This window comes from Papio anubis, chromosome 13, assembly GCF_008728515.1.
Source record: "Papio anubis isolate 15944 chromosome 13, Panubis1.0, whole genome shotgun sequence".
NCBI classification, from domain to species: Eukaryota; Metazoa; Chordata; class Mammalia; order Primates; family Cercopithecidae; genus Papio; species Papio anubis.
Window position 1 is genome coordinate 60,147,716 of NC_044988.1, and position 26,483 is coordinate 60,174,198.

The 26,483-nt window shown below is 37.0% G+C and overlaps 1 long non-coding RNA gene across 1 annotated transcript in view; it reads right to left on the reverse strand.

Moving 5' to 3' along the window:
* Positions 1-2,122: 2,122 nt before the first annotated feature.
* The window catches only part of LOC103878255, a 93,148-nt gene continuing 68,787 nt past the window's right edge, over positions 2,123-26,483 (reverse strand). The window contains exon 4 of the long non-coding RNA XR_002517542.2: positions 2,123-3,568. This is a non-coding gene — a long non-coding RNA (uncharacterized LOC103878255). The remainder of the gene's footprint in view (positions 3,569-26,483) is intronic.

A 26,483-nucleotide genomic window follows, 5' to 3' on the forward strand; every position in this document is an offset into this window, starting at 1 on the left:
CATTGTTGACTGGGATGTAAATTGACATACCCATTATGGAAAACAATATAAAGTTTCCTTAAAAAAAATTGAAAATAGAACTGTCATATGATCCAGCAATACTGCTTCTTGGTATATATCCAAAAGACATGACATTAGTATCTCAGAGAGATAGCTGCACTCCTATGTTCATTATAGCAATATTTATAATAGCCAAGATAAAGAATAAACCAAAGTGTTTTTCAATGGAAAATTTTCAAATGAAAATGTTACACACACACACACACACATTCACACTCACACACACAGAAACATTATTCCACCTTTTAAAAAAGGAAATCCTATCATTTGCAAAAAAGGTAGATGAACTTGGAAGACATTATGCTAAGTCAAATAATCCAGGCACAGAAAAACAAATACTACATAATCTCACTTATTGTGAAAACTAAAAAAGTCAAACATGGAAGCAGAGAGTAGAATGATGGTTGCTAAGGGCTGAGGGTGGAGGAGTGGGGGAAATAGAGAGATGTTGGTCAAAGGGTACAAAGTATTAGTTTGGCAGAATAAATAAGTTCTGAAGATCTAATGTAGCCTCATGATTAGAGTTAATACTGCATTGTATACTTGAAATTTGCTTAAATGTTCTCTCCACACACCCACACAAAATGACGATATGAGGTGATGGATATGTCAATTGGTTTCATTGTGATAATCATTTTACAATGATTTTAAAAGATCACCCTGTACAATGTAAATATACATAATTTTTATTTGTCAAATAAACCTTAAAAAAGCTGGAGGAAAAATCAAACACAAAAGTAACAGTTAAGTCTTTAATCCCTTACTGTGATTAAATATTTTTGTGTATAAGCAAGACACTAACCTGGAGGATGCACTGGCTCTCTGCTGTTCTATTTTTCCCCCATGTAAAAGTGCAGATAAGAGTAAGCTGAATTAGTGCAGATGTAGGGAAATCTGAGTTCCTCGCTCACAATTAAAGACTTCGTTTCAGATATGAAGTTTACTTCCATGGGATATAGTAATAATCTCTAAAATCCAAATGTTTTACAAGACACTTTTATAAAAATAAAAGTTCAAAAGAAACATTTGCAAAATAAAATAATTATTAGTTCTTATAATTATTAGTTCAGATTAGAAAGAAGACAATAAATACTTTTGTTAAAGCCATTGATTTGTCTCTTAATTTAAACTAACTTTATAGAAAACAATAATATCAGCTCCGTAGGACAGCTGATTTTCTTTCACCAAGAGTACAAGGGACTATAATTTTAAGACTAGGTGTTGGAATTTCATTAGAGAGACAAAACAAACATAAAGAGAAAATATATAGGGAAAGAGTAAAATGTGATTATAAACAAATGCAATATTGGCATATAATATTTTACAACTATTAAGCTGTCTAATTGATGTATCAGGTGATTCATATGAGCATTCAACACTATTCTAATTGCTAGTCACCTGTACGCTGGTTGGAGCTATGGCACAGTATGATATCCTTAGCTATTTGGGTTAAGGATGCACAAAGCCTGAAGCAGCTGGAGCTTCATGTTCCATAATCCAAGTAACAAACTCCAGACATATAGTCGTTAGTTCCTTGGATGACAGATGAGCAGAACAGGGTCTGACCATTTCTCTATATTACCCACTGGTAGTGAACATGCTGTGCCATACCTACTACTCACCGTTCTCCATGATTCAATGTGTGGTCAAAGAAGGGTTAGAATCCCCTACACAACTATTTCAAGAATAGTGTTGATGGCCAGAGTGTGTGATACAGGCCAGGAGAAATTTTTGGTGAATTCATAATTGGACAGTGAACCAGAAATCCTGTCTCCACATATAGCACATACTTCTGTCTATTTGAGGTCAATATGGTAACTTAATGAGATCTAGACTGGCACAGAATGGCATTTCCACAATGCTTGCAAGTGTAAAACATGAGTTCTCCATCTTTTTTTTTTTTTTTTAGTTGAGACAGAGTCTCGCTCTTGTTGCCTAGGCTGGAATAGAGGGGCATGATCTCGGCTCACTGCAACCTCTACCGCCCAGGTTCAAATGACTCTGTTTCAGCCTCTTGAGTAGCTGGGACTACAGGCACCTGCCACCATGCCTGACTCATTTTGTGTGTGTGTGTGTATTTTTGTATTTTTAGTAGAGACAGGGTTTCACCATATTGGCCATTCAAAGAGATGAATGGATGAAGAAGAGAAGGAAACATAAAGTAAGAAGTGACAGGGCTAATGAGTCAAATCAAAATGTAGGGCTAGTCTTCACTGAAACAAATTAATATGCCAATAGTAATTCGTAAATTTGAGATTTATATGGGCCACAATTAGTTTGTAAGGTAATCTTATTTGGTAGGATGGTTTAGTAGCAACTATCTCTCAGTGTGGATGAAGCTTGAAACCAAACATATAATCCTGTAGTTTCAGGCTGTCAACCAGGTTTGGAAAATTGTCAGCCAGGAACTAAGAATGTAGAGAAAAAGGGGCAGTCCTTGTAAAGGAGATGCAAGGGACATCCAGTGCTCAAGCATAAGAAAGCAATAGAAAAAATAAGTGACTATGAAAATATAATCCATTTTCTAGTCTTTCCCCATGCAGGTAGCCACAGTGATCTTTCCAAAATGCAAAACATATCATGTTGCTCAACTGCTTAGGTTCAATATTGTTTCATTTATCTTTATGTCCTTTGCTTATTTGTTTTTGTTTTTACTTCTTTTTGCTGGAATGTTTTAAAGTAAATCAAAGATACATGTCACACATTAACACTTCAGTATGCATCTCTTATTAATAAACATTTACTTTTATGCTTAGTAGTCATCAACTTTCTGCCACTCTTTTTACCAGCTAAGATCCTCCCATCTTGTTTTTTAGTTTGGGTATTCCGATATGCCTACTGGAAAAAAGGCAGGATAGATAGTATATATAATGTCTAATGTGATTTCTCTCATGTAATTGTTGCTCAATAATTATAATGATGAATTTTTAAAATCCAAGTATTTCACACTGGGGAAAATAATATAGATTTTCTATTCTTCCTATCTGTCTTAGGCTGGGTTTCAACCTTTTGCATAGTGTTCTATCTGGGTGACAATTTGTACTCATCACCATTTGGTATATAAGAAAAACTGAAATAGAGTATGAGCCTCAAAAATTATTTTTTAACTTGAGTATGTAGAGGTTTTCAGCCCTTCTCAATGTCATCAACGAAGTAGATTAAGCTTTAATTGTATATTTAGGTTTAATGAGGATCATTCATCCCTTACTCAGGAGCAATCATTCTAGAATCTGAGTGTATTTAGACTGAGAGAAAACAAAAGATGAAAATGTATAACATATCAAACAGGATATCAACAACTTAGCCATATCTTAAATTTACCTTCTCTAAGCAACTCTGGTTCAACAAATCCCTGAACAAAATCCTGGGATTGCCCCTTACACTGGAGAAATGAGGCAAATAGTAGACACATTCATTTATAGCATAAGCCAGGATCAGATAGCGACTATATTGGGCAGAAATATTTCTTTCGGTTTCATCATTCAAGGAGGATAGTAATTTTTCAAATCTACAAATAAATAAGAAGTTCAAAATAAATAAAGCATGTGGTATAGGCTTTTAGATATCACCATTGTTTAAAGTTTTCCTGTAGATATGTTCTGATCTTTGTCAATGCATTCATATACATTAATTCTACAGATGTAGACACACAGTTCAAAGCACAGTCTATTCAAATTTTTAAAAGGAAATTACTCAGTCCCTCTAAATGACTGACACATTGACTTACTGGGAAATTTATTAAAAATCTATCCCGAGGCCGGGCGCAGTGGCTCACGCCTGTAATCCCAGCACTTTGGGAGGCCGAGGCGGGCGGATCACAAGGTCAGGAGATCGAGACCATGGTGAAACCCCGTCTCTACTAAAAATAGAAAAAATTAGCCGGGCGCAGTGGCGGGCGCCTGTAGTCCCAGCTACTCGGGAGGCTGAGGCAGGAGAATGGCGTGAACCCGGGAGGCGGAGCTTGCAGTGAGCCGAGATTGTGCCACTGCACTCCAGCCTGGGCAACAGAGCAAGACTCCGTCTCAAAAAAAAAAAAAAAAAATCTATCCCGGTTTATTTATTGGAAAATTGTAGTTCGAAAATATTCTCCATGAAGAGCTAATGAGATTTAGACAAAATTATTCTACAAGTAGCCATGGTGAAAAAAAAAATCTGATTTTGTAGTCAGAAACCAGTTAATGAGCAATCTGTATAAGTCTTAAAATGCCATATTTTGGCTGATCTTCTCACATAATTCATATCAATATTTAAAACTCACATCAAAATTGTGATTACTGTTTAAAAAAAGATTCTCATGGTGTATAAATCATAATTTAATTTGGTAAAAACATATTTTTTCACTCACCCAACCTCTTCGTTTTAACTTTTTTCTTACTTTTTAATAAGCTAGATGTACACCACCTGTTATCTGATCATTATATCAAGCCTGTGTTCAGCCAGGAAAGCAGAACCATACCAGGGAATTTAATTCAGCAAACTAGTCACAGAGTTTTCCAAAAAGCCAAAAACAGGGAAAGATGAGATACCCAGAGATAAATCATCTGCAGGAAGCTGCTGTTTGTACTCCTAAAACTGGAGGTACAGAAGCAGAAGGAAATGATGATACCAGAGTCCAGAAGCCAGGCTCACCAGGGGGAAACAAAACCCCAGTGAAGGAGATTCCCAGGAGACCACCAGATGAGCCACATAGAAGAGACCACCAGATGGGAGCTAGAACTCTGTTGGAGGACCACAGGCGGGGTTAGACCCATAGTATGGGCTTCTAAGTGTGATTGAGACCATGAAGGAAGGAACAGGTGACAATAAGGAGCTGTCTAAAAAGAACTAGAATTATAAAGGTAGAGTTACTGCTGAAGATTACATCTGAAGCAGCAAGAGGGGCAGAGAAAGAACTCAGTTGGCCTTCCCACACTCCAGTCTCCTGCCACTTAGGAAGACAGAATCTAAACAGAAGTCAATCAGCCAGGGAACCTGAAAGACACAGTTTTCACAGGTTTACTTTCTGCTATAGAAAGAAGAATCAGAAGGGGGATAGGAAGTACATGCAAAAGTACATAGGCAAATGGCTAGAACAATGATGCAAAGAAGAAAAAAGTAGGTATTAACCTTTAAGAAAATGTCTAGTCTTAAGCAATTGTTTCTCTGTCATTTATTTCCTCCTACCAAGTGGAAGTGATTTCTGATATGCTTTAATCTGCATTGGCAGTATAATTATTTATTGATCTCAGTGTTAGAGATCAATCTGTAACAGTTCTAAGAAGTATTTAAACTCCTTCAATAACAATTCACCTAAGCCACTTTCATGTCCTGGGGCAATGACCATTCCAGCCTAACATCTCAGGTAATCTTATTATATGTGGACTGTAACAATATCCTCTTCTCTGTTCTAATTGTAAAAAAATATATACATATGACCATTATCACCAAGATTAATAACGACATCCAAATTTTCTCAAACATGGCTCCTAACAATTGTGAGCAATCAGGAGGCTGAGTTTGTACCTCTTTAAAGGGAAATAAGTATTAGAGATGTTAACTAATTTCATTCAAGTCAAGTAATGAATAGCAAGTAGTAAGACTGGAAATAAAATCCAAAACTTGTAAAGGAAAATATTTTGGTCTTCCTTCTGTACCACTAAATTTCCAATACATAATTAACTCTAGTCACATACAAACTTCAAGAGCCAGAAGTTGGTTCGCAAAAGTAATTGAATAAGTCACAATTATTGGGTAAGTGATTTCCGTAACAATATGAATAAGGATGTACTATTAGAAGCAATTTGGACTTTTCAGAAACTACTGGATGTTTTTTTTTTTTTTCTTTTTGTTTTCTTCTGGCCCTAGGCTTTCTTGCGTTGATTCACTTGCTCTTTTAGGGATTATCAATCTGAGAGATATAATTCAAGTTGGTGAATTTTCTATCCCCATCCACCAACTCTCATAGTTAGATTGTGGGCTCTTTGAGAACAGGAATTCTTTTTTATTTCTTTTATTGCTACAAAAAAATTGCACATATTTATGGTATAGATATGAATGTGATATTTTGATACATGCATATAGTGTGCAATGATCAAATCAGAGTATTTAATTTATCACCTCAAACATTTACTATTCTTTTGTTTTGGAACATGTCAGATCTTCTCTTCTAATTGTTTATTTGAAGTATACAATTAATTATTGTTAACTATATCCTGCTACTATGCTATTGAACAGTAGAATTCATTCCTTCTATCTAGCTCTATGTTTGCACCCATGAGACAACTTTTCTTCATTCTCCCCCACCCAAAACTTCCCAGCCTATGATAACTATTATTCTACTCTCTACCTCCATGAGATCAGCTTTTTTTTTAGCCCCCACATATGAACAAGGACATGTAATATTTGCCTTTCTATGCTGGGCTTATTTTACTTAAAATAGTGACTTCCATTTCCATCTATGTGGCAGGAGGTTAAAGGATTTCATTCTTTTTATGACTAAACAATATTCTATTGTGTATATTGCCATATATTCTTCATTAATCCATTCATGGACGCTTATGTTGATTCCAAATCTTTGCTATTGTGAATAGTTCTGCAATAAATGTGGGGGAACAGGTTTCCCTTTAATATATGGATTACTTTACTTCGGATAAATACCCAGTAGTGAAATTGCTGGATTAGATTTTTTAGGTTTTTGAGAAGCCTGCATACTATTTTCCATAATGGCTATACTAATTTACATTCCCATGAAAGATGTATAAGAGTTCCTTTTTCTTCACATCTTCACCAATATTTGTTATTTAGTTGTTTTTAAATTTTTGTAAAAGTCATTCTAACTAGGGTGAGATTATATTTCACTGTGGTTTTGATTTGCATTTCTCTAATTATTAGTGATGCTGAGTAACTGTTTCCCATATTTCTTGCCATTTTGTCTTCTTTTGAGAAATGTCTGTACAGGTCTTTTGCCCACTTTCAGTGGGTTTTTCTTTCTGTTGAGCTGTTTGAGTTCCTTGTATATTATTGCAAGATAAATAATTTGTAAATCATTTCTTCCCATTCTCCAGGTTGTGTCTTCATTTTGTTCATTGTTTCCTTTGATGTATAGAAGATTTTTATTTTAAAATAGTGATATTTGTTTACTTTTGCTTTTGTTGCTTATACTTTTAAAATCTTAATCGTAAAATCTTTCCCTGGATCAATGTTCTGAAGCATTCCTCCTATGTTTTCTTTTAGTAATTTTACAATATCAGGTCTTACGTTTAAGTCTTTTTTTATCTTTTTCAATTGATTTATGTTTATGGTGAAAGGGGTCTAGTTTCATGCTTCTGCATGTGGATATTCAGTATTCCCAGCATTATTTATTGAATAGAGTGTCATTTCACCAATGTATGTGGTTGGTGCTTTGTTGAAAATCAATTGGCTCTAATATGTGAAATTAATTATGTGTTCTCTATTCTGTTACATTGGTCTATATGACTGTTTTTATGTGAATATCATGCTGTTTTGATTACTACTGATATTACTTTGATTATTCAGGGTCTTTTGTAGTTCCATGTGCATTTTAGAATGTTCTATTTCTTTGAAAAACGCCATTGATATTTTGATCAGTGGTTGCACTGAGTCTGTAGATTGCTTTGGACAGTATGGTCATTTTAACAATATTAATCATTCTGATTTATTAGCATGTAATATATTTACATTTATTTGTGTTCTCTTCAATTTCTTTAATTGGTATCTTACAGTTTTCATTGTAAAAGTCTTTCATCTTCTTCATAATCTTATTTCTAAGCATTTATTGTAGCTATTGGCTATTGTAAATAAGATTGCCTTCTTGATTTCATTTTTAGCTATTTTGTTATTGGTGTATAGAAATACTACCAATTTGTATATGTTGATTTTGTATAATGCAACCTTGCTGAATTTATTTATCAGTTCTAAGACTTTTTTGCTGAAGTCCTCAGGTTTTTCTATATATACGATCATGTATTCACAAAGAGGAACAATTTGACTTCCTCTTTTCCAATGTGGATGTCTTTTATTTTCTCTTGACCGATTCTTCTGTCAGAACTTACAGTACTGTGTTGAATAAGAATGGTACAAGTGGGCATCTTGGCCTTATTCCAGTTCTTAGAGGAAACGTTTTCAGCTTTTCCCAATTCAGTATGATGTCATCTGTGGGCATATGCTATATGGACTTCATTATGTTGAGACATGCTCTTTCTATACCTAATTTGTTGAGAGTTTTTATTATAAACAGATGTTGAATTTTATCAAATGCTTTTTTTCTGGTCTATTAAAATCATCATATATTTTTTGTCCTTCATTTTGTTGATGTGACAACTTACATTTGTTGATTTGTCTATGTTGAACCATTCTTCCATCACTGAGGTAAATCTTATTTGATCATTATATTTTATCTTTTTGATGTATTTTTGGTTTCAGTTTTCTGGGTTTTTTTTTGGGGGGGGACTTTTCTGTCTATGTTAATCAGGAATATTGGCCTATTGGCCTGTAGTTTTCTTTCTTTATTGTGTCCTTGGTTTGGGCATCAGGGTAATGCTGACATCATAGAATAAATTAGAAAAAATTCCCACCTCTTCAATTTTTTGATATCAATTTTTTTAAATGGGTGTTACTTTTTCTTACAAGTTTGGGAGAAATCAAAAATAACAATAACAATAATTTTCTATTTCTTCCTAGTTCAATCTTGGTAAGTTGTATATGTCTAGTAATTTATCTGTTTCCTCACGGTTTTCCAATTTGTTAGCCTATAGTTGTTCATAATATCACTATTGAGTCTGTATTTCTGTGGTATCAGTTATAATGTTTCCTTTTCATTTCTGATTTTATTCATTTGGGTCTTCTGTCTAGCTAGCAGTTTATCCATTTTGTTTATCTTTTTAAAAACCAACTTTTGTTGATTTTTTGTATATTTTTAGTCTCTATTTCATTTAGTTCTGCTCTGATTTTTATTATTTCTTTTAGTATATTAATTAGTTTTTGGTTTATTCTTGCTTTTCCAGTTCTTTGAGATTCATTAGGTTGTTTATTCGAAATCTTTCTACTTTTTTATGTAGTTGTTTATTGCTATACACTTCCTTCTTTGCACTGTTTTTGCTGTATCCCGTAGTTTCAATATGTTGTATTTTCTTTTCCATTAATTTCAAGAAATTATTTTATTTACTTCTTAATTTCTGTATTGACTTAGTGGTTGCTTGGGAGCATCTTGTTTAATTTCCAAGTAGTTGTACAGTTTCCAAAATTCCTCTTGTTATTGATATCTGTTTTTATTCAATTGTGGTCTCAGAAGATATTTAATATATTTCAATATTTTTAAATTTGTTGAAACTTGTTATGTGGCCTAATATATGATATCTCCTGGGGAATGTTCTATATACTGATGAGAAGAATGTGGATTCTGAAACTGTTGGATGTAATGTTCTGTAAATGTCTGTTAGGTACCTGTAATCTTGTCACATTAGTTATATTAAAATTATCTTAATTGTGCAGATTAAGTCCAATGTACAGAATAAGTTCAATTTTTTAAAATTAGTTTTCTGTACAGTTGATCTATCCAATGCTGAAGGTGAGGTGTTGAAGTCCTTAACTATTATTCTATTGGGGTCTATCTTTGTTTTTACCTCTATTAGTATTTTTACTATGTATCTGGGAGCTCCAATATTAATGTGTATATATACTTACAGTTGTTATAACTTCTTTGTGAGTTGACCTCTATGATTATACAATGATCATCTTTGTCTCTATTTGTTTTTTACTTCAAGTCTATATTGTGTATATAAGCATAGCTACTCTTGCATGTTTTTTGTTTACATTTACATGGAATACATTTTTCCATCTCTTTACTTTCAGTCTATGTGTGCCTTTATAGGTGAAGTAAATTTGCTGTAGGCAGCATATAGTTGGGTCTTGTTTTATTTTTTTACTTTTTAATTCATTCAGCCAGTCTGTGCCTTTTAATTGGGGAATTTAAACCATTTACATTCAAGGTTGTTAATGACAGGTGGTGACTTATTTCCATCATTTTGTTATTTGTTTATTATTTATTTTCTGATTTTTTGTATATCTTTTGTTTCTTTCCTCTTCTGTTGTTTACCATCTAAAACAAAAAGTATCCAAGACAGGTCTTAATCAATTTAGAAATTTACTTTGCTGAGGTTATGTACTCAGACAAAAGGATAACAAATTCACAGGAACAATCCGTGCTCCATACTTTTTTCAAAGATTTTGAAGGCTTCAATATTTAAAGGCGGAAAGCAGGCTACAGTAGAAAGAGGGAGGGTATGTGCACATTACTGGACCCACCTGTTTGTTGCAGGAGAAAAGGAACAGGTAGAGGAATAGTCAATTATTTATTCAGCTAGCACTCAGTAAATTGACACTTTACATAAGATAAGGTCAACATAGTGGATCTATCTGTGAAGATATTTAACATTTTATCTATAGATAATGGCTTGAAAACAAAAGGAAATGCAGTTTCTGGCATGACTCAGCTTTCAGCTTAATTTTTTCCATTTGGTATAGTCAATTGAGGTCCCAAGATTTAATATTCCTTTCACAACCTTTATGATTTGATGGTTGTTTTGTAGTGATAATGTCTAGCTTCTTTCTCTTTCTCATTTTTGTATCTTCTTTAATAGTGAGTTTTATACTTTTGTGTGTTCTCATCATAGTGAGGTACCCTTTCACTTCCAGATGTAGGATGCCCTTAAACATTTCTTGTAAAATTGGTCTAATAGTGATGAACTCCTGTAATTTTTGCTTACCTGGAAAAGGCTTTACTTCTACTTCATTTTTAAAGAACAGCTTTGCTGGGTAGCATATGCTTGAGTGACAGATTTTTCTGTTTGTTTGTTTTATTCAGCCCTTTGAATACATCATTCCATTTTCTCATGGCCTGTACGTTTTCAACTGAGAAATCCACTATTAGTCAGATGGAGATTCCCTTATATGTGACTTGATGCATTTCTTTGTTTTTAGATTCTCTCTTTGTGTTTAACTTTTGAAATTCTGACTATAATGTGTCATAGAAAAAAACCTTTTGGAGCTGAATATGTTTGAGGATCTTTGAACTCCTTGTATCTGAATTTCTATATCCTTTGTAAGACTTGAAAAGTTTTCGGCTATTATTTTATTAAATAGGTTGTCCATGCCTTTGCCCATCTCTTCCCCTTGAACTTCCAAAACTCAAATATTTGGTCACTTTTTTATACTCCATATATCATGCAAGCTTTTATTATTCTTTCATATTCTTTTGTTTAGTTTGACTTGGTTCTTTTGAAAGACTTGTCTTCAATTTTGCAAATTCATTCTTCTGCTCAATCTATTCTATTGGTGAATCTCTTGATTATGTTTTATTTCCTTTTTAAATTTATTCATTTGCTGGATTTCTAGTTTTTTATGGTATCAACTTCTGTGTTGAATTTCTCATTTAAATCATAAATGGATTACTTCTTTGTGTTGTTTGCCTGTATTCTCTTGTATCTCACTGAGTTTCTCTGTATTAGTCTGTTCTCATGCTGCTAATAAAGACATACTCAAGACTGGGAAAATTATAAAGGAAAGAGGTTTAATTGACTCACAGTTGCACATGGCTGGGGAGGCTTCACAATTATGGCAGGAGGCAAATGAGAAGCAAAGTCACATCTTACATGGTGGCAGGTAAAAGAGTGTGTGCAGGGATCTCCCTTTTATAAAACCACCAGATCTCATGAGACTTATTCACTATCACGAGAACAGCATAGGAGAAAGACCAGCCCCCATAATTCAAGTACCTCCCATTGAGTCCCACCCACAACATGTGAGGATTATGGGAGCTACAATTCAAGATGAGATTTGGATGGGAACACAGCCAAACAATATAATCCCATCCCTGGTCCCTCCCAATCACATGTCCTCACATTTCAAAACCAGTCATGCCTTCTCAACAGTCCACCAAAGGCTTAAGTCATTTCAGCGTTAACTCAAAAGTCCACAGCCCAAAGTCTCCTCCGAGACAAGGCAAGTCTTTTCTGCCTATGAGAATGTAAAATCAAAAGCAAGTTATTTACTTCTTAGATACAATGGGGGTACAGGTATTGGGTAAATACACCCATTTCAAATGGGAGATACTGGCCAAAATGAAGGGGTTACAGACCCCATGGAAGTATGAAATCCAGCACAGCAGTCAAATGTTAAAGCTCCAAAATGATCTCCTTTGACTCCATGTCTCACATCCAGGTCATGCTGATGTAAGAGGTGGGTTCCCATGGTCTTGGGCAGCTCTGGCCCTGTGGCTTCACAAGTTACAGCCCCTATTCTGGCTGCTTTCATGGGCTGGCACTGAGTGTCTGTGGCTTTTCTAGGAGCATAGTGTAAGCTATCAGTGAATCTGCCATTCTGGGGTCTGGAAGATGGTAGCCATCTTCTCACACTTCCACTAGGCAGTACCCAGTGGGAACTCTGTGGGTGTGCTCCCTCCCCACATTTCCCTTCTGCACTGCCCTAGCAAAGGTTCTCCATGAGGGCTCAACCCCTGCAGCACACCTCTGTGTGGACATCCAGCCATTTCCATACATCCTCTGAAATCTAGGCAGAGGTTCCCAAAGCTCAATTCTTGACTTCTGTGCATGTGCAGGCCCAACACCATATGTAAGCCACCAAGGTTTGAGGCTTTCACCATCTGTAGCAATAGTCTGAGCTCTACATTGGCCTCTTTTAGCTATGGCTGGAGTGGCTGGGACACAGGGCACCAAGTCCCCATGCTGCACATAGCAGGGGTTCCTGGACCCTGCCCATGAAACCATTTGTCCCTTCTAGGCCTCTGGGCCTGTGATGGGAGGAGCTGCCATAAAGACCTCTGACATGTCCTGGAGACATTTTCCCCATTGTCTTGGCAATTAACACCTGGTTTCAAATTGCTTATGCAAATTTCTACAGCCAGCTTGAATTTCTCCTCAGAAAATTGGTTTTTCTTTTCTATTGCACGTTCAGACTGCAAATTTTCCAAACTTTTATGCTTGGCTTCCCTTTTAAATGTAACTTCCAGTTCCAAACCCTATCTTTGTGAGTACATAAAACTGAATGCTTTAAACAGCACCCAAGTAACTTCTTGAATTCTTTTCTGATTAGAAATTTCTTCTGCCAGATACACTTAACTATCTCTCTCAAGTTCGAAGTTCCACAAATCTCTAGGGCAGAGGCAAAATGCTGCTAGTCCCTTTGCTAAAACATAACAAGAGTCACCTTTATTACCACAAAGTTCCACATCTCCATCTGAAACCGCCTAAACCTGTACTTCATCGTCTATATCACTATCAGCATTTTGGTCAAAGCCATTCAACAAGTCTCTAGGAAGTTCCAAACTTTCCCACATCTTCTTGTCCTCTTCTGAGCCCTCCATTCCAACTTCTGTCTGTTACCCAGTTTGAAAGTCACTTTCACATTTTTGGTTATCTTTACAGCAGCACCCCACTCCACCAATACCAATGTACTATATTAGTCTGTTCTCATGCTGCTAATAAAGACATACCCAAGACTGGGTAATTTATAAAGGAAAGAGGTTTGAATGACTCAGAGTTCCACATGGCAGAAGGTGAATGAGGGGCAAAGTCACATCTTACATGGCAGCAGGCAAGAGAGTGTGTGCAGGTGAACTCCCCTTTATAAAACCATCAGATCTCATAAGACTTAGTCACTATCCCAAGAACAGCATGGGAAAGACCCACCCCCAATATTCAATTACCTCCCACAACACATGCGAATTATGGGAACTACAATTCAAGATGAGATTTGGGTAGGGACACAGCCAAACAATATCATTCTATAATATCAATATTTTGAATTTTTTTCAAGCATTTTATAGATTTCTATTTTTTAGATATGTTACTGAAGAATTATTGCATTCATTTGGAAGTGTCAGGTTTCCTTGCTTTTTAATGTTTCTCATGTCTTTACATTGATATCTGTGCATCTGGTGTAATAGTCACTTCATCCACTTTTATAAATTGGCTTTTATTGGGAAATTTATTTTTTCTATAGGTGTATCTGTAGTGTCAGTTAAGTAAAGTGCTTTGGCTTTGATTCTGGATTGGAACAGGAATGTAGTCTCTGTATAATTCCTTTGCTGTAATCAGCATCAGACTGATCACTAGATTAGTCTGCAGTTATTAGTGAAGGTTGTGGTGTGTGTGTGTGTGTGTGTATGTGTGCATCTGTGTGTATGTGTAAAAACCACTTTTTGCCTCAGCACTGTCACAGTAGCATTTTGAAAGTGGAAATTTATTACAGAGAATGGAAAATTTCTACCTAGGACTTGTTACCCAGAACATCAGGAGATATATATATATATATGAAAAATTCAAAAACAACTACACTGAGAACCAAATTATCAAGGTTTGGAGCAGAGCTACAAAAACCTGACTCACCAGTGATCTGAAATTGCCCACTCAAACAGAAACCACCAGGTACTGGCCCAGGAAAAGAGCAACTACATCTTTCTTCTCTTAACCTTTTGGCCTCAATTTCATTCTTCCTTACTTTTGGTCTCCTTCTGATATTAAGAGTGCTCATTTATTTGTTTTCAGTATGGTCTCGGAAGAAATGGTGGATGCATACAAGTAGCTAAACAGCAAAACGTGGAATACCACTGATGAGCAAAATAATTTACCTGCCACTGGTGATAGGGGAAAGAGGCAGTTGTTTGAGGAAGAGGAGTTGAAAACCAGTGAGGCATTAAAATGATATATAACTTTCCAGTTCGTAAATGTAATATGAATATGTAGGTCTTTATGCCCAAATTAAGGAACAATAGCAATAGCAATAATTATATGATTATATATGTTCTTGGTTTCTGTCTTTCTCTTCATTATTTATGAATTGCTTAATCTTTATTCTTTCTTATTTTCCTTCATTTTTAAATTATGCACTTATGCACATGTCCTTTTTTTTTTTTTTTTTTTTTTTTTTTTTTTGAGTCAGCCTCGCTCTGTCACCCAGGCTGCAGTACAGTGGCATGATCTTGGCTCACTGCAACCTCCGCCTTCCAGATTCAAGCAATTCTCCTGCCCCAGCCTCCCTAGTAGCTGCAATTACAGGCACACACCACCATGTCTGGCTAATTTTTGTATTTTTAGTAGAGATGGGGTTTCACCAATCTACATGTCTTTTAATGTAAACTAGTTCAAGAAATAGTTATTAATAACCTAACATGATTTAATACTGTTACTCCCCTCAACCCCTACCATACTCCCCTCAACCCCTACCATATTTATTTTTGAACCAAAGATCCCCACAGGTAAGTTTTTTTTTATTTTCATTGGTCTGTTTGGTTTTTTCCCTCTGTCTAGTTTCAATAATAACTGCACTTAGAAAAATAAAAGCAGTTATTTCTTATTCACTAAATATGGATCATATATGAGTATTCACATATATTATTTCTATTCCTCCATGAATTTCTATGGAATATTTCTATATTATATTCAGGAATATTTCTATTCCTCCTTTCAGTTCCATGAAAGAAGCAGCTACTATTTCTGTTGAGTTTTATAACAGAAATATGAGGAAGGAATGGTAGATATAGGGATCCGTAAATAGTACATGTTAGGAAACTGAGGCTGTAATAAACATGGGGAAAGATATGTTCATCCACGTTCCTTGAATATGTTGATCCAAGTTCCCTGAGGGAAATAAAGTACAGATATCTCAAATCATTTCAATGAAGAGTAACTCTTCTGAGATCTTCTTACACATAAGTTCCAATATTAGGATGTATGTGTAAATTTCCACTATTAGGATGTATGTGTAAAGTTCTGCTAAGAAATGTGCAAGTTTGCTTATAGTAGTATTTGTGATAAAAAAATTAATTAGGAATAAACCTAAATATTTCATCAGCCAATAACATTATGGTTTATCTGTACATGTAATACTATGAAATTAAATTAACCAGGTATACTTTTATATGTTGATATGAAACATCTCTAAAATATATTGTATCATATGGAACATCTCTAAAATATACTCTGAAAAAAGCAGAGAATGAAACAGTGCATAGAGCATGTCTCTTATGTGATGTTAATACTTCATATAATACAAATCATACTTAATATATTAAAGATTTTTTGGCATCTTTTCATAATGTCTATGACTTCATTATACAGGTATTATATGTATTTATAACATCTAATAAATATACTATTTTACACATACACACACACACACACACACACACACACACACACACAGATGGATACCCAAAGCAAAAAGCCTGTAACAGTAATTTTGGAGGGAAAAAGGTTGGAAAATATAGAGAAGATTATTTTTATTTTGTAACTTTCTATGATTTGAATGTTTTCATCTTGATACATTATTTTTACATAAATGGAAGTTTTTAGGGGTCAGGATATTGGATTATTTATTCAATCATAGTTACTTGTTTCAATTGTGCACAAAATGAATATTATAATATTATTTAAAATTAAAGACAACAAGATTCATGAACATAAAGCATAAAACTTCTTTAAGAATCCTAAAGGAAAAAAAGTTGATTATTTAAACAAACACAGTTTGAAAGAGCAAACAAGAGAAAGAAAGAAATAAACAAGAGAACCATATAAATAGAAAACATAATAACAAAAGTGACAGGAACTATTTAAATGAATCCCTACTACTCAAAATGAACATGGATTTACTAAGTTTTGCTATTGAAAGATCAGCTTTCAAATTTCTTAAAAACCTAAACATTTGGCTGTTTACAAGAAACATATTAGAACAAACTAAATCATATGCAAATGTGTTTAGACCTTAGAAGGTGGGTAAGCAGCACAGAGCTTCTGTGGAGGCTAGCATGCCAAAGTTTTGTCAACATAAGTCCTTAGATATGATCAACACCTGGGTTCTTTCACTTGACCACCACTGCCTCATACATGTTTGCACCAGCTCCACATATGAAGGGCACCAATGCATAAACATGGAATGTTTGGGGCCCCAGCCTACTTCTCTCACCTCCTGAGAGGCCACCCACATGAAGACATGAACTCTGCAGGCGCATTCAAGTCAGTTTTCATGAATAGACCCATATACAACAGATGCCTCATGATTCCCCCATCAGAATGGTGTCAGGGTGTCAGGGGAGGCCTACTGGAGACCCAGGACTTTGGGGAGATTGTCTTCTGCTTACTGAAATGCCAGGGGTTTGGTTTACGTTCTGCTGATCACTGCACAAAAAGCCAATCACTGAGAAAATTAGTATTGCCAGAGAAGGCTTCACATGAGTACTGCAGCCAAGGAGCATGAAAGATCAGTCTGAAAACCATCTCCTCACTAAAATTAGGCACTTATATAACAGAAAGAAATGTAACTACCTGTGGGAAAACAGGAATTTGGGGAGGTAAAGAAGAGAAATTGGTCAACAGGCAGCAGGTGGTCAGTTAGGCAACCATAATGGGTAAGGAGTCTGGTGTCTCATTGCCTAGATGTGGTGATCTGGTATGTTTCATTTTCTTGATACTATCTTGGAGGTCTGATGCATGGTTTCCTGAGAAAGAAACTCAAACAAGAGGAATTAAAGTTTCTCAAGTTTTAAGACAGAGAGTGTGAATTTTTATGTTTATTCAAAAGAAACCATAAATATCACTTCCAAGGCACAACTGGGCCAGTTTTACTCTCTTAACATAACTCAAACTCTTAGGAAAACAATGGAGTTTTATATAACAAAAATCTTTGTTTGAATCACATCAATTATTCCATTCAGGAATGGTTTCCTGATTCTATTTTCTGTATTTTAACTGAAATCTCTACTAGCCCCTCAATAATTTTGCAAATAATTAATAAGATCATTTTTGATAAAGATACATATGAGTGTGTGTACATGTGTGTATGTGTGTGTTTGTGTTTTCTACCCATGTTAGCCAGGCATGTCACTAAGTTATTATATAATATGAACATCATAAAATGCAAGGACTATACGTTGAAGATTTTATTTTAGAGACAATTTCATATAGTATCATTCTACTGGCTTGTACATGGAACCACACAGCCCAATATAAAACTTGCTGACAGAAGTGCATAGGACTATAGAAGCAAAAAAACAATAGATGCTGGTGAGACTACAGAGAAAAGGGAATGTTTGTACACTATTGATGGGAATGCAAATTATTTCAGCCACTGAGAAAATCAATTCAGTGATTTCAAAGAATATAAAACAGAGCTACCATTTGACACAGGAGCTCCAATACTGGGTATATATATGAAAGAAAATAATTCATTCTATCAAAAAGACACATGTATTCTTATGTTTACACAGCGCTATTTATAACAGCCAAGACACAGAATCAACCTAGGTCCTCATCAATGGAGGAATGGATTTTTAAAATGTGATAAACAGACACCATAAAATATTAATAGTATGCAGTCATAAAAAAGAATTGAAATTATGTCCTTTGCAGCAACATGGATGCAGCTGGAGGCCATCACTCAAAATATAATAACACAGGAAAAGAAAAGCAAATACTGCATGGTCTTGCACAAGTGGGAGGTAAACATTGAATACACATAGACATAAATATGGGAACAATAGAACAGCAGGCTACTGGATAGGAAGGAGGGAGGGAGTGTAGGCTAAACAACCACCTATTGGGTATTATGTTTGTTGCGGGAAGTCAGGGACCCCAAATGGAGGGACCGGCTGCAGCTGCAGCAGAGGAACATAAATTGTGAATATTTCATTTTAATATGGACATATATTAGTTCCCAAAAGTAATACTTTTATAATTTCTTATGCCTGTCTTTACTTCAATCTCTGAACATAAATTGTTGTGAAGATTTCATTTTAATATGGACATTTATCAGTTCCCAAAAGTAATACTTTTGTAATTTCTTATGCCTGTCTTTAATCTCTTAATCCTGTTATCTTCGTAAACTGAGAATGTACGTCAGCTCAGGACCACTATCGCATTAACTGTACAAATTGATTATAAAACATATGTGTTTGAACAATATGAAATCAGTGCACCTTGAAAAAGAACAGAATAACAGCAATTTTCAGGGAACAAAGGAAGACAACCATAAGGTCTGACTGCCTGCAGGGTCAGGCAGAATAGAGTCATATTTTTCTTCCTGCAGACAGCCTATAAATGCATGTGCAACTAGGGAAGATATCACTAAATTCTTTTCCTAGCAAGGAACATTAAATATTAAGACCCTGGGAAAGGAATTGCATTCTTCAGGGGAGGTCTATAAATGGCCACTCTGGGAGTGTCTGTATCATGCGGTTGAGATAAGGACTGAAATATGCCTCGGTCTCCTGCAGTACCCTCAGGCTTACTGGGATTGGGAAACCCCGCCCTGATAAATTTGAGGTCAGACCGGTTCTCTTCTCTCAAACCCTATTTTCTGTTGTTTAAGATGTTTATCAAGACAATACGTGCACAGCTGAACACAGACCCTTATCAGTAGTTCTGAATTTACCCTTGTCCTGTTTCCTCAGAAGCATGTGATCTTTGTTCTCCTTTTTGCCCTTTGAAGCATGTGATCTTGTGACTTACTCCCTATTCTTGCACCCCCTCCCCTTTTGAAATCCTTAATAAAACTTGCTGGCTTTAAGGCTCAGGTGGGCATCACGATCCTACCGATATGTGATGTCACCCCCAGAGGCCCAGCTGTAAAATTTCTCTCTTTGTATTCTTTCTCTTCATTTCTCAGCCAGCTGACCCTTATGGAAAATACAAAGAACCTACATTGAAATATTGGGGGTGGGTTCCCCCGATATCTGATGCCCAACATGGTTTTCTTTTTCCTAAGTGCATGTGGGAACCCGATTCCCTTTGGTAGGTACGGAGAAACATTCATTGGTCTGGTCCACAAAAATGCTTGTTTGGCTCCCTGACGATTGGTGAGTTGTCTGTGTGTTGTCCAGGGTAAACTATGGGTCATGCAGAGTCTAAACATCATCCTTATCTCTGCTATATTAAACTCCTATTAAAACAGGGTAGTGTTTGAATGCCTATGGAAAATATGGTCACTCTATTTAGGGCAGTGGAGGAACACTGTCTTTGGTTTCCTGAAAAGGGAACGTTAGATGTGGAACTATGGGATCATGTTGGTGCAAAATTTCAGGAACTGGTCCCGACAGGAAACTATGTTCCCATCACTGTTTGGGGTGATTGGGCCTTGGTACATGCCATCCTAATGACATACCAATCCCGTGACCCCCTACAGTTACCACAGTTTTCTGAATCTGGTGGCCCTCTACCTCTTCCTCAGCTTTCCTCTCCTGCTCGACCTTCGTTATCTGCTCAGCCTCTCCCTTTGCCTACTCCTCCCCCACCTGATGACATTGAGGATTCAATATCTAACTCTGGTGACTTTGGCTTAATGTCATCCCTTGATGATCTCATTTCTTTTCACGAAGAGCCAATACTTGTAGCTCCTGTGGCCCCAACTTGGACAGCCTGGGACCATATCTATGTTAACTCTTCCCTTCCAAACCTTGGCAGTCTTTGGCTCCAGAGCCACCTAATGGCTCCAGGACCAAACTACAATTTACCTGTAATTCTGCAGGCCCTCCCCCATCCACTGCAGCCCCTCACCCTCCTGTCATTTCGGTCCCTCAACTGGTCACTTTGCCATCCACTCAACCTGCTTCTCTTTACCCTTCTTCACGCATAGACACCAATAATCACCAGTATGCTTCTGCCTCTTCTGCTCCCCCAATGCCCCTTTCTCACACTCTCATACCGGTCCAACCTCCTGAACCTGTTTCCCTTATCTACACATACTTTTCCTGTCACTTCTATGCTGACTGTCTCTCATGTGCTGGCTCTTGAAACTTTCATGCAATGCTTATTACACCACAACAAAAGAAACAAGTGGATTAGAGGCGTGGGCTTATCCAGTCACGCTGGAACCTCCAAATGCTCAAGGGGTACAAGTGCGTCGATATGCGCCACTTAATCTAACCTTTTTAAAAGAATTCAAGGATGTTTGTACTCAGTATGGTCCTACTTCTCCATATGTTAAAATGGTATTACAGACTCTTTGTACTGAGGTCATTTTGCTTCCTTTAGACTGGGACTTTTTGGCAAGGTATGTTATGGAACAAGTAACAAAGGTGTGTATGACAGCTTCGGATAAATTACATGCCCCAGGCCAAACTCCTGTTTCTTTGACTACTGTTAAACAGGGTCACAATGAATTATATCCTGATTTTTTGGCCAAATTACAAGATGCTGTTCAAAAATCTGTCTCTGATAGCGCGCTCAAGGCATTCTCCTTTGTATGTTAACTTTTGAGAATGCAAACCATGAGTGTAAAATGGCCATGCGTTCCATCCAATGACAACATTTACCTGATCACAAGGTGTTGCCTGCTGCATATATTAAAGCTTGTAAAGGCATTGGATCAGAGACCCACAAAGTTATTCTGTGGGCACGAGCCATGAAGGATGGCAATCAAACTGGTTCAACTGATTCCTTTCTTAGAGCCTGCTATAATTGTGGTCAACTTGCTCATACTAAAAAAAAATTGCACTGTTAAAAACTTAAAAACGGCCAAGCCAGTTCAACCATCACAGCCAAATGCTCCTGCTACTGTGTGCCCACGTTGTCGTAAAGGTAAACATTGGGCAAGTACTTGCCACTCTAAATATGATATAGATAGATGGAAATCCCTTGCCACAGAATCAGGGAAACAGGAAGCAGGGCCAATCCCAGGCCCCAATATCAAATGGGACACCTCAGACTCAGACCAATGTTGCATTTCCACTTCGAGCGGTTGCAACGCAGCCCCCAGCACAAACAAATTTACCTACAGTCAACCCAGATGGGTCCCAGCCTCTTCTTCTGTCTCAGTACAATGCTTGTCTATCTCCACAGTAGGGGGCAGGGCAGTCGATCCCTGTAGTACCATTACTCTAAATTTACTAACTAATTCTTTGCCTTTAATTGTTCCCACAGGGGTTACTGACCCTTTACCTCAATGTTTGGTGGGCCTGGTGTTAGGTAAGGCATTCACCTCTGCTAAAGGAATCATGGTTCATACTGGTTTCATTCATTCTGATTCCTCTGATGAGATTAAACTTATGGTGTGTGCCAAGGTTCCTGTTTCCATTCTGGCTGGTTAGTCAATTGCTCAATTACTTTTACTATCTAATATTGTTTTAAACAAAGGAGATAAGATACGGGGCCCTGGGATGGGCACCGGCAGTGAAAAAGTCGCTTATTAGATTAATGTAATTTCTAAACAACAGCCTGCCTGCACCAAACACATTCAAGGAAAAAAGTTTGAGGGCTTAGTAGATACTGGGGCTGATGTTTCTATTATTTCCTCTAATTTATGGCCTTCCTCCCGGCTTAAACATCCCACTAACATGGGACAAGAAGGTGTTGGAAAAGCTGATGAAGTTCACCAGAGCACATTTATCTTGCCTTGCACTGGCCCTGATGGTCAAAAGAGTACAATTCAGCCTTATGTCACACCAATCCCCATTAATCTTTTGGGAAGAGATATGCTGGCACAATGGGGGGGCTGAAATTAATATTCCACATAACTCATAGTGCTCCCAGTCAACATATAATGGAAAACATGGGGTTTGTTCCCGGACTCAGTCTGGGTCCAAAACATGAAGGAATTACTAACCCCCTTCAAGTTACTGTAAAACAAGACAGGACTGGTTTAGGTTATCCTTTTTAATGGTGGCCACTGCCATGCCTCCTAATCCTATTGGTTTAAACTGGAAATCAGAAACACCTGTTGTGAGCAGTGGCCACTGTCTAAAGAAAAACTGGAGGCTTTAACTCTCTTGGTTTCTGAACAGTTACAACTTGGAAATGTTGGACTTTCTCTTTTCCCCTGGAATTCTCCTGTATTTCTAGTAAAAAAGAAATCAGGCAAGTGGCAGATGGTAACTGATTTAAGGGTCACTGATGTGGTAATTAAACCTCTGGGAGCCGTCCAACCTGGCATGACTTCCCCTGCTTTAATACCTAAGAATTGGCCTCTCATATTTATTGATCTTAAAGATTTTTTTATATTGCTTTGCATAAATCGGATTGTGAAAAATTTGCCTTTACTGTACCATCTATCAATAATCAGGAGCCTGCAGCTCATCATCAATGGAAAGTACTTCCTCAGGGAATGCTGAATAGCTCTACCATCTGCCAGCTTTATTATGTTGGACAGGTGCTTTCACCAGTTCAAACTCAATTTTCCCAGGCCTATATTCTTCATTATATTGGTGATATATTAATTGCTGCCCCCACTGATAAAGAATTAATTGACTGTTATCAATTTTTGAGCCACTGTGCTACAGAGGCTGGATTACACATCGCTCAGGATAAAATTCAACAGACCACTCCTGTTCAATATTTAGGAATGGTAGTCGATAAAGAATGTATTCAACCTCAAAAGTTTCAGATTAGGAGAGATTCTTTGAAAACTTTAAATGATTTCCAAAGACTTTTGGGTAACATTAATGATTTAAGACCTACTTTAGGCATTCCAACATATGCGCTGTCTAACTTGTTTTCTACGCTGCATGGAGATTCCAATCTCTGCAGTCCCAAGACTTTGACCCCTGAGGCTTCATTGGAACTGGAATTCATAGAGGAAAGAATCCAAACTGCCCAGTTGTCTAGGGTACAGCCATCTCAGCCTTTTCAGCTTCTGGTTTTGGCTTCATTACACTGCCCTACTGGGCCAATAGTTCAACATAATGATTTAGTGAAGTGGTGTTTTCTTCCTCATTCTGTGTCAAAAACTTTGTCTGTTTATCTGGACCAAATAGCCATCCTAATTGGACAAGCTTGGTGTAGAATACTTAAAATTTCTGGATTTGATCCCAATTTAATTGTGGTTCCTTTAAGTCAGCTTGAAGTTCAAGCCACTTTTCAACATTCCATACTGTGGCAAATCCACTTGGCTGATTTTATCGGTGTTATTGACAATCGTTATCCAAAAAACAAATTGTTTGATTTTATAAAAATGACATCTTGGGTAGTCCCCGATTGACCAAAGATCAGCCCATTCCTGAGACCGTTACAGTGTTTACTGATGGCTCCAGTAATGGAAATGCTGCTTATGTGGGTCCTAGAGACAAGCTTATTTCTACCCTTATACACCTGATCAAAAGGCAGAGTTAATTGCTATAATTACCGCCTTACAGGATTTCCCCAAACCTTTAAATATTGTCTCTGATTCTGCTTATGTTGTACATGCCACTAAAAATATAGAAACCACTCCTATCAAACATATTGATAATTCTGAATTGGCTCCTTTATTGTCAAGGTTACAACAGGCGGTTCACCAACATAGACACCCTTTCTGTATGACACATATTAGATCTCATACCACTTTACCAGGACCCATGTCTACTGGCAACCAAAAGGTCAACTGTTTGGTCTCTTTTGCAACCCAAGAAGCTCAGGAGTTCCATATTCTCACTCATATCAATGCTGTTGCATTAAAAGATGAATTTGCTCTCACCTGGAAAGAGGCAAAGCTTATTGTCCACTGCTGCCCTCAGTGCCAAGTTTTTGTACTTCCACGTCAGGAACCTGGCATTGATCCCAGTGGCCTAACTCCTAATGATTTATGGCAAATGGATATAACTCATGTTAACTCCTTTGGCAGACTTTCATATGTACATGTTTCTGTAGACACCTCTTCAGGCTTTATTTGGGCTACTTGCCAAACGGAAAGGTATGGCCCATGTTAAAAGACATTTGTATTCTTGCTTTGCAGTTATGGGGCTTCCATATCAAATAAAAACAGACAACACCCCTGGATATGTTAGTAAGGCTTTTGATTTATTTACACAACAATGGGGAATTTCCCAGATTACCGGAATTTCTTACAATCCTCAAGGACAGGCTGTGGTGGAATGGGCCAATCACACTTTAAAAACGCAATTGTCCAAACAGTCTGAACAACAAAAGCATAATTCGACCACTCCCCACTCCCAATTACATTTAGCATTGTTTACTTTAAATTTTCTAAATGTTCCTAAAGACAATACTCTGACTGCAGCTGAACACCATACATACATACATACATACCACACATACAGGCAAAAAATTCTCCCTAAATGAAGGCAAACCAGTGTTATGGAAAAATTCTCAGACCAATACCTGGGAACCTGGAACAATTATAACGTGGGGAAGAGGGTATGCTTGTGTTTCACCAGGAGATCATCAATCCCCTTAGTGGGTACCCACTAGGAGACTTAAACTTCGTATGAATACTGATAACGAAAACCACAAGAAAAAGACATCTGTGTCAGAGACCACCCTCATACGTGGTGAGATCTGTGCCGACTCCTCAAAAACTGGCATGCCAAATCAAAATGGATCTGGTTTGATCCTCCCTAATGGCAACGGAGACCCCTCTAACTAATCCCACTTCTCCTAATTCCCTTTCTTTTTCTCCTTACAAACCTAAAAATCTCACCATTTCTATTAACCTGAAAATAACATCCCGTTCTTCTCTTCCGCCTTCAGCACTGAATCTCGTTTACAATAGGTTTCATTTAATGATTCTCCTCCTTATACTTTCTGTCTCACCTGTTTCTTCTCACACTGATTTACCTACTACATAAAATTATTCTTATTGGGCTTATGTGCCTTTTCCTCCACTTATTTGACCTCTCACCTGGATGGATGCTCCTGCAGAAATCTATACTAAAGATAGTGTGTGGATGCCTGGAGCTACAGATCACCATTGTTCTGCTGAATCAGGAGACGAAGGCACTGCATTTAATGTTACTATGGGTTATAAAAACCCTCCTCTGTGCCTTGGATATGCACCTGGTTGTATCCATCTAGAAACTCAAGTCTGGGCTGCTTATCTTCTGGAGAGATTAGCTACAGACAGACTGGGACATTTGGTCTCCGGCCTCTCCCTTTCTCCTTCAAGAGAAATGAAAAGGGGAGTATTAGGAGACTCCATATTTTCAATATAAATCTGTAGGAAAACCATGTGTCCTAAAAATTTTGAGGGCCCATTAAAACTTTAATTTGGGAAGATTGTGTTAACTGACATGCAGTAGTATTTAAAAAATGACTCATATGGTTTAGTAATAGACTCGGCACCAAAGGGCTATTTAAAAAACAATTGCTTCTCTGGCAGAAGGGAATGCCTGGAGGCTACTTATTTTATTTCTTATTGGGAGGATGAGGAGGATCATCCTACTTTGCATAGGAGGTTCAGCTCATTCTTTCCCTTAAAATCGGAAGATAAGGGCATTACCCGCTCCCCGGTCCCGAGGCCTCCTATGATATTCCCCATTCTGAGCCCAGAACACCCAGAACTTTGGAAATTGGCTATTGCCATGTCCGGACTGTGAGTTTGGGAAGGAGAAAATTTTCTGTCTGTTGTCCCCTCTACCGCCCCTTGCATCCAAAATTCTGAACGCCATGATAAATCCCCTTTGAACCCCTTTCCTCTTTTTGATGTCA